The 10371-nt window shown below is 38.7% G+C and overlaps 1 long non-coding RNA gene across 1 annotated transcript; it reads left to right on the top strand.

Moving 5' to 3' along the window:
- The first annotated feature begins 2991 nt into the window (after positions 1–2991).
- LOC110967644 (uncharacterized) lies at positions 2992–9605 on the top strand. The gene is made up of 3 exons (XR_007941438.1): positions 2992–3541; positions 7330–7471; positions 8708–9605. It is a non-coding gene; the product is annotated as an uncharacterized LOC110967644 (long non-coding RNA).
- Positions 9606–10371: the final 766 nt, after the last annotated feature.

Here is a 10371-nt window from a genome sequence, read left to right as displayed (position 1 = left end):
ACCTACCAACACACTGTCATACATACTGTATGGATTATTATTAACTGTAATCATGACCTTCCCATGCACAAGAGTTGTAGTTGCCAAACCTTAATTTCATTAATATGCCTGAAACACAATCATTCCCTAACCTCAACCATACTGTAGTAAAACTCAACACAGCTGTTAGGTTTTCTCCAAGACATATTTCTAAAACTGATTACTTATTATGGTTGCTGTAATCCAGATGTCTTTAAGTTCCCTTTTATGCTGTCTGAAAACATGGTTTTTAAATAAAAAAATACATACATACACACGTGGACAAAATTGTTGGTACCCCTCAGTTAAAGAAGGAAAAACCCACAATTCTCACTGAAATCACTTGAAACTCACAAAAGTAACAATAAATAAAAATTTATTGAAAATTAAATAATCAAAATCAGCCATCACTTTTGAATTGTTGATTAACATAATTATTTAAAAAACAAACTAATGAAATAGGGCTGGACAAAAATGATGGTACCCATAACTTAATATTTTGTTGCACAACCTTTTGAGGCAATCACTGCAATTAAACGATTTCTGTATTTGTCAATGAGCGTTCTGCAGCTGTCAACAGGTATTTTGGCCCACTCCTCATGAGCAAACAGCTCCAGTTGTCTCAGGTTTGATGGGTGTCTTCTCCAAATGGCATGTTTCAGCTCCTTCCACATATGTTCAATGGGATTCAGATCTGGGCTCATAGAAGGCCACTTTAGAATAGTCCAACGCTTTTCTCTCAGCCATTCTTGGGTGTTTTTGGCTGTGTGTTTTGGATCGTTGTCCTGTTGGAAGACCCATGACCTGCGACTGAGACCAAGCTTTCTGACACTAGGCAGCACATTTCTCTCCAGAATGCCTTGATAGTCTTCAGATTTCATCGTACCTTGCACACTTTCAAGACACCCTGTGCCAGATGCAGCAAAGCAGCCCCAAAACATTACTGAGCCTCCTCCATGTTTCACCGTAGGGACAGTGTTCTTTTCTTCGTATGCTTGGTTTTTGAGTCTATGAACATAGAGTTGATGTGCCTTACCAAAAAGCTCCAGTTTGGTCTCATCTGTCCAAAGGACATTCTCCCAGAAGCTTTGTGGCTTGTCAACATGCATTTTTGCAAATTCCAGTCTGGCTTTTTTATGAGTTTTTTTCAGCAGTGGTGTCCTCCTTGGTCCTCTCCCATGAAGTCCACTTTGGCTCAAACAACGACGAATGGTGCGATCTGACACTGATGTACCTTGGCCTTGGAGTTCACCTTTAATTTCTTTGGAGGTTGCTCTGGGCTCTTTGGATACAATTCCAACGATCCGTCTCTTCAATTTGTCATCAATTTTCCTCTTGCGGCCACGTCCAGGGAGGTTGGCTACTGTCCCGTGGGTCTTGAACTTCTGAATAATATGAGCCACTGTTGTCACAGGAACTTCAAGCTGTTTAGAGATGGTCTTATAGCCTTTACCTTTAAGATGTTTGTCTATCATTTTTTTTTCGGATGTCCTGGGACAATTCTCTCCTTCGCTTTCTGTTGTCCATGTTCAGTGTGGTACACACCTTTTCACCAAACAGCAGGGTGACTACTTGTCTCCCTTTAAATAGGCAGACTGACTGATTATGAGTTTGGAAACACCTGTGATGTCAATTAAATGACACACCTGAGTTAATCATGTCACTCTGGTCAAATAGTTTTCAATCTTTTATAGAGGTACCATCATTTTTGTCCAGGCCTGTTTCATTAGTTTGTTTTTTTTAATAATTATGTTAATCAACAATTCAAAAGTGATGGCTGTTTTTGATTATTTAATTTTCAATACATTTTTATTTATTGTTACTTTTGTGAGTTTCAAGTGATTTCAGTGAGAATTGTGGGTTTTTCCTTCTTTAACTGAGGGGTACCAACAATTTTGTCCACGTGTGTACATACAATTTAAATGAGCTCTCCGCATCTCTTTGGTATTTAGCATGGACTCCTGCAATCTGAGCATACTGCAGAACCCTGTTGTATTATTGATCACTCTCTATGAAGCTGTACAACCAGCTCCTGCTGACCTCACTAAGCTTCCAATTGACACTGCTCTGGAAACTGGTCTAATTATTCTGTCTCCACTTGACCCCAGCCTGCAAATCAGAGCCAGGGGGATTGATTAAGTCCATCTTAGATACACTGACTGGCCTGGGTGGTGTTTATGTGGGACTATTAGCACTGATTGACCAAGCATGGACCAGGAATCAAAAGAAATACACGCCCTCTGTTTATATTTCAGTAGATAAAGAGCTCTAAATGAATGGATCAATCTCTCAGGGGAGTCAAGGAGTGTGTATTTACACTCGCCTCAGTGATTGTGACTCAGGTTTAGTTTGTAGTTACCTTCAAGCAATTACAAGTACAGTCTGACAAGATGGCTGTGGTCATGAGAAATGTGAGGGATATGTTGCAAACAAGTTCAATTAATGGGAGAGGAAGAGACAGAAAGCAAGGGTCAAAACCAGCAAGAATGTATGAGGATAGAAAGAGGATATAAGACGGAGTCCTAAAATAATCAATGCTTCGAAGATTTAGTGTCTGAAGTCCCCACATTCACTTTCACCCACAGGGACAAAGCTCTCACAGCTCCTTCAGTGAGGTGATAGAGCCCTGCTGTGTATCAGCGCTGCACTGTGCCACCCTGTGGCAAAAATGAGAAACATCACTTTCCTAAATTAATATTACCAGCATAGATTTTAACTAAGTGTAGCTTTAATGTCTTATATCAGTGTCAGGGAAGGGGAAAAATGCTTGATTCATTGTTTTAAGAGGTGAGCTGTGAAACCAGACTGCATGCATGAATTTTCAATGCATTATATGTTAATCTGCCTGTGAGATTTTACTTGTTTCCCCTTTCTGTAGACACGTTAACATACACCACACATATTTATCCATTCCATAGTGTCCGTTACCAGTGCTGGTTCGTGTTGCTGATGCTTTCCATACAGTCTTTGAGGCTTTTTTGGTCAAGATTATTTGCTGTACTGAGAGATACAGTAAGGCAATGTGTTAAATTTTGCTTTACAGTTAAAAAGAAACAATGTGAATATGCAACATATGACAGATAACAGTGGCATATTTTTAGAACCTTTGAAATTAGAGCAAAATCATATCAAGAGTGAAGAGTGTGCTCCCACCACAAACATTACTTTTCATTTTTTTCGACTACACGGTGTGCAGTTTTATTACCCTTTCTTTCGTAAATTCAGGGACAGATAGTTTTTCCCCTCTGTGTTTGCATAAATATACCCACAATGGACCTCAAATCCCTGAGCTGACTCTCCGTTTGTAAGAGAGATCATGTTCTCTTTTAGGAGCTGCAGCCAGTGTTGCTGTGGGCCACGTGTCTCTGGAGTGGTCTGTGTGGGGAGAGCTGGTCCTGGGGGGCTTCACGCTTCTCATCGCTGGGGCTTTATTCCTGATGGATCTAACTAGCAACATCTGGATCAGCTACACATTCTACTTCCTCTTCAAAACAATTTACATGCCACTCACCACCATCTGCACGTAAGATTACATAATGGATATGTCTGCTGCTAAATGTTTGCAAAGGAGACTGCTGTTTAGAAATCTAAAAAATGGAATATGTATCTATATAGTGTGGACTTATGCATGGACCTGCATTATAAAAATTATATAGACTGCTGTTCAAAAGTTATGGGTCACCCACACAATTTCATGTTTTTATGCAAACTCACACTTTTATTCTTCCGGTAACATAATTGCACAAGGGTTTTCTAATCATCAATTAACCTTTCAACACCATTAGCTAACACAATGTAGAATTAGAACACAGGAGTGATGGTTGCTGGAAATGTTCCTCTGCACCCCTATGTAGATATTCCATTAAAAATCTGTCATTTCCATAGATTTCTGATTAATTTCATGTTGTCTTCATTGAAAAAAAAAGATTTTCTTTCAAAAATAAGGACATTTCTAAGTGACCCCAAAGTTTTGTCTGGTAGTGTCTATGATGTCACAAATGCAGCATCAATATATAATAGATATGTGGTGAATTGCAGGTATTCTGTGTCTCTGAACAAATCTCAACCGTATTGAACGTATCATTGCACAGCTGGCTACAGAACTGCTTTACTGATCTTAGCAGGTTTGTCAAGCTTTTAATTTTTGGAATAAATTAGGCTCCATCTGCACGTATTGCTGCAACCCTTTCCACAGTCGCATATACACCACCTGCCTAAAACTCTTTAGATCCCTGTTGTGTTGCCAAAACAACTCTTGTCCAATGTACGAGGCACCTCTGAAGGTTTCCTGTAGTGTAAGGGACCAGGACATTGGCAGTGGATCTTATGTGGCCTCTGCAGATCCTCAGTCAGATTAGGATATGGGAGATTGAAGGCTGGGCCAGCACCTTGAACTCTGTCGTGTTCGTCAAGTTGCTCCTGAGGAATTTACATTGTCCTGCTAGATACTGCTGCCATTAGGGGATGGTGTTGGTATGGAGAGGTGTGCTTGGTCTGCAACAGTTTAGACATGTTTAGGTGGGTGATGCGTGTCAGAGTAACATCCACATGAATGCCAGCACCCAGTGTACCCAGCAGTACATTGCACTGTAACACGATCACTTCACATGTCAGTGGTTTAACTGTGGTAGTTTATTAGTCAGTCTTGTCCATGCTATCTGGAACTAAATGAACTTCAGATTAAATCAACTTGAGTCACTCCTGACTTGGCAGATTCACATCCTTTGTTGTGTAAACTGGTATGCCCCATTACTATGATTACCGTCATTGTTGGTGGACCATCTGATTTCAAATCAATTTCACACCTGGAGGCATGTGAGTCCTGGTCATTAGTGGACCATTAGCCATGTAACCTGGAGTGACTATATATTCTGGTACTCCCCATTAGTCAGTTAGAAGTGAAGAAGCCTTTTGGATGAAGGTGAAATGTCTTCAAGAGCCTGCAAGAGAAGGCCAGTTGATTTCAACTGAAGTTCCTACTATTAGCATGACCTGGATGGCTGGCAATCTTCACAAACATATCCAGATTAAATCAATTTTAGCTTGGAATTATGATCTGAAACATCTTCACAGCCACTGGATGGATTCTACAAACGTATTTTCCTGAAGGAAGAGATTCTAATGGCTTTGATGATCCCTAGATATTCCACTACTTCCACCTCAGACTGAGCTGTAGCTACTCTGTGCCCTGACGACTAGGTGAGGGATGCAAAAGAGAAACTGTTCTCACTGCTTCATCTGAATAGATAAAAGAAATCAATAAAAAATAACATTGGCACTACCCTAAAGGTGCCTTTTGGGGTTTTCTTATAAATACACAAAAGTTATATTGACATTTAGTGTTACGCAACAAGAATACACCATGTGTCCTTGAGCTCAGTGTTGAAGCGGTGGATTTTTAAAGGAATAATATTCCAGTAGCTGCATATGTTGTAGTTTTACCACCTGAAAATGAATGGTATAATGTGAAGCACCTACCTGCATATAATTGTGCTTGTACATAAGATAAACAAAATGGGGGCCCAATTTGAGGTCTAATGTGGTTTCAGAAACTCCACAAAGAACATTTTTTCAGTCATTTATTAGTCTGATCAAGCATGCTTTGTGCAGTTAGCAAATGTTAGCATATTAGCACAGTCAGCTGAGATGGTTAACATGCAGAACACTGGGTGCATTACTAAGACAGAGAATTGCTTCTATTGTTGAAAGATAGTATTTTAGATTGTAAGAGAAATGAAAATTAATTTATTATGCAACTAAACAATGAATTATTATGTTCAACTAACTTTACAAAAAAGAAATATGATTAATAACAAAAGCAGATAACAAAGAAAATATTTTATTTTTACAAAGCCACCCTTCTTTGCAGTTATTTTAGATCCATGGAATTTTATATTTCATGTTTTTTTTTTTTTTTTAGATTTGTTCTCAACCAATTTTAGACTCCCCACTGCTGCAGACCTCTTGTGGTAGCACTGCTTTCAGAAAGTGTCTTCGAGAAATTGAAAGCAGGTTTTTGAGTCTATTTTGAGGCCATCTGCCACTCAGAAAGGTCCGACTAGTTCATCGCTGATGATAACAGCCTGTACTCCTCACACAGAGTACATTTGCTTTTTTCTGCCCATAACAGCTTTGAAAAATCTGTCTTTAGGTACTTTCTGGCTCAGTCTTGCTGTTTCAGTGTGTGGTTTGAACCTAATGGGGCCTGTGTGCTTTGTATCTCCTTCCCATCAACAATACCTTTGAGAACTTACTTGCTTTTGTAGATTCCAGGCAGGTTGCAGTTCTGAAATATGGTGGCACAATTTTTTTCCCAGTTTCAAGCTGAAATGTTTGTAAATGTCTTTCCTCTCTTTTTTTTCAACCCTCTTGACTCCCATTGATAAATGACTGTTTCCATGAATGATGATTTCTTAACAGTGTGGCGATTTTTAACCATCTTTCATCTTTTAGAGTCATTTGCCATTTATATATTTTCTTTTTTATTTGTAGTTTTTGTTTTTCATTTTACCAGCAGCAAGAAGCTCACAATTTTTGCACACTTAATTCTAAGTCATTCTTGATTTTTATTTATTTCTTTATTTGGTAGGGAGAGTGCACATTAATGAATATCTATTTATACAGCAATGGTTGTACTTATGCCGGATTATAGCAACAATGCTAATTTACAGTCCCTTCTCTTTAACTCCAACTTATCTGTCAGTCAAGCAATTTGATCATCATGTGAGGTTGATATAGTTCAGAGTCTGAGAAAACATTCTTGGACATAAAATCTGACCAAAACAGCTAACAGATGCCCACACTATCACTACCTGCTCCACTACCGTTCAGAAGTTTGGGGTCTCTCAGAAATGTCCTTATTTTTGAAAGAAAATCACTTTTTTTATGGACTTGGCATCTAATTAATCAGAAATTCAGTCTAGACATTGTTAATGTGGTAAATGACCGAATTAATGGTTTATAATGGAATATCTCCATAGGAGTACAGAGGAACATTTCCAGCAACCATCACTCCTGTGTTCTAATGCTACATTGTGTTAGCTAATGGTTTTGAAAGGATAATAGATGGTTAGAACACCTTTGTGCAATTGTGTTAGCACGTGAATAAAAGTGTGAATTTTTATTTAAAAAAACATGAAATTGTCAGTTTACAAAATTCATCCTAATCTGATTTATCTTTATTTCATTTTAAATTGTTGATTGTTGCCGGATTTCATGTAGTCCCATATAACTAATAAATTACTGTGAATTTCACACATTAATCAGCGCTTAATTAGTACTTTCACTGCAATGAATGTATATTTGTCCCAGTTTCCAGATAGCCAAGAAGCTGAACAGGAGGCGCTATGCATTGGTGTTTGGGCTGAACAGTTTTGTAGGTACAGTCCTGCAGAGTGTCCTCACCGCCGTCGTCATCAACACCAAGTCTGTACAGCTCCCCATCACCTCCCAGGTGTGGTAGCACACACACAAACAACAAGAAAACCATACACTGATAACTTTATGTTAATGTCATATATTGTTAAATTGTTACAGATGTTTTAAATGTTATTTGCTAATACAATTTAAGCAGACATTTGAGCAAAACTTTATAGAACACTTTTGCTGTTGAAGGTATAAAGACCTTCAGAGTAAACAACAAAAAGGAGTAGAGAAATACAAATGAAAAAGAAAACAAGCTGCCTTGGAAAAAATCAATAAAATAAATAGAAGAGCAGTGATAGAAAGAAACCGAAGAACAAAACGATGCCTTCAGGGATGGACCACTAGAGACAAAAGAGAATAAATGGATGAATGAATTTAATCATGTACATGTCATCATGTCACCCCCTTTCTGGCATTTCTGTAAAGCTCCTCTGTCGTCTCCCTGTCCAAAATGCAGCAGCTAGGATTCTTAGCGGTTTTACCAGGAGGCATCACATCACACCTGTCCTGGCATCCCTCCACTGGCTCCCTGTTTGTTTCAGAAGTGATTTTAAGATTTTACTGATCACTTTTAAAGCGAGCCAGGGTCTCGCCCCAAGCTACATATGCGATCTGTTGACCTCTTATGAGCCTGCTGGCAGCCTTAGATCCTCGGGTGGATCCTTCTGATCGTTCCAAAGTCGAGGCTTAAATGTAAGGGTGACTGAGCTTCCTCCATCAGGACCTCGACTTTGGAACGGCCTGCCTGAGGAGATAAGACCTGCAGAGTCAGCAACTTCTTTTAAAACACTTCTCAAAACTCATTTTTAAAGACTTGCTTTCATATGAAGTTTACCTTCAGCCTTATTTAGTTTTACTGTTCTATGTTGTGATATGTCCTGTTTATTTTATATGATCTCTCATATTATAATTTTAGCTGCCTGGTTCTTTGATGTGATGTCATCTCTAATTCTTTAATTCTCTAATCTTTTGATTTTAATTTCTAACTTTAACCTTAAATCCCATTCTTTCATTTTCAAACTGCCTATTTCCTTTGTTTGATATTCATGCTAATCTGGCTAATTATTCATTTCACTTATCATTTGTACTATTTATTTTAATGACTGCTCTGACCTGTCTCCTCTTGTCTTCCTTGATTGTCTTTGTTGCATGTTTTAACTGCAAAAGCACTCTGTGAACACTGTTCTTAAGGGTGCTATAAAAATAAAGTTATTAAATTATTATTATCATCCTGAGGGTAAATAATCCTCTCATCTCGTTTCAGTTTATCACCTACGCCTCGTACTTTGCTGCCATTTCCCTGCTGTTCACAGTCAGAGGTGTGTATACGGTGCTTCACATGAAGGCAGCCAGGAGGAGAGAGACAACAACTTGCCAGAGGGCTCACACCTGTGACGAGTTTGTGTGACAGGAGAAAATGTAAGGATTTTAATAACCGTCAGCGCTGCGCCCTATTACTGCTGCAGCAGCAATAAACGGGACCAGAAGTGTTATACCTGCATACACATCAAGATTTTAAATCAATCAAAGGATGGTTAATTATTTTTTGTCCATCTGTCACCAGCAGGATGAAAATAATTAATTCTGCAAATGTGCTGTGCTTTTAACAGTTCCAAGTATCGCCACTAGAGTGCAGCATACACTCAATATCGACTAAGCAGAGCACTGCATGACAGCTTTGTGGTGCTTTAGTTTACTGGTGTAACTAGTTAGTGCACGTATATCAGATTCATCTCAGAATGAGTTCATATAAGAATCATGAAATGTTTTCTGGAGGTGAATTTTTGTGTACGTGTTTATTTTTTCAAGACAAACCCTTCATGTCTGCATATTTAACAACTGCCTGTAAAATCACAGTTCATTCATCTCATAAGAAATTAAACTCATCAATCAATTGAACATTTATTATGTGATAACATGTCTTGGCCTTAAACTGTATTTTTTATGGTTTATTCGAACTCTAGTCATTAAGCGTCATGGATGTACCTTTTTTTTTAGGAAGTGTGGTAACATTCAGGCTTGCCAGGACATTAAACATGTTTGGTTGTTGTAGTATAACCAGCAAAATAACAAAACTAATGCTGAAACTCCACGGTAAAAGAAAATCAAGAAGAAAATAAACATTTCCTTAAATTGTGATATTTAAATTGATTAAAATGATAATATGAAATTGTGGGGCTGCACGGTGACTTAGTGGTTAGCACTTCTGCCTTGCAGCTAGAGATCCCCGTTCACATCCCTGCCTTCCCAGGATCTTTCTGCATGGGGTTTACATGTTCTCCCTGTGCATGTGTGGGTTTTCTTCAGGTAGTCCAGATTAATCCTACAGTCCAAAAACATGCTGAGGTTAATTGGTCTGTAGGTGTGAATATGAGTGTGATTGTTTGTCTGTATGTGTAGCCCTGCGATAGACTGGTGACCTGTCCAGGGTGTCCCCTGTCTTCACCCTAAGTCAGCTGGCACAGAGTCCAGCACTGCCGTGACCCTAATCATGATTAAGTGGTGTATAGATGATGGATGGATGGTTGAATATCAAACTATGTATGACAGTTAACATTTTATATTATTTTATTTTCTCTACATGCACATTATTTGTGTGGGATCTAAAGTTTGCTTCTAACTTCTCTGCGACACAAGGAGCCGGCTCTGTATAGCAACACAAACAGCCAGGTCTTTCTAGAAAGTACTTTCCTACACTACTTTTACACTACTGGTTTTAGTGCAGCATCCTGAATCAAACACAATTGTCCGGTGTTGATGTGTGAACAGAAGGAAATGAGATTTGATGCGAAGACTAATGTTCTGGGGGAAAAAAAGCCAGTTTACTACTGCCTAAAACAGTGCCAAAAGACAGAAACAGAATGATTTTAATGTGTCCAGGTACATGTGGCACTATCAGCTACAAAAATAAGTGAGAGAGCAGAACTA

The sequence above is a fragment of the Acanthochromis polyacanthus genome, chromosome 4, assembly GCF_021347895.1.
Source record: "Acanthochromis polyacanthus isolate Apoly-LR-REF ecotype Palm Island chromosome 4, KAUST_Apoly_ChrSc, whole genome shotgun sequence".
Taxonomy (NCBI): domain Eukaryota; kingdom Metazoa; phylum Chordata; class Actinopteri; family Pomacentridae; genus Acanthochromis; species Acanthochromis polyacanthus.
The sequence above is the reverse complement of the archived record's forward strand: the minus strand, read 5'-3'. Positions and strand labels throughout refer to the sequence as shown.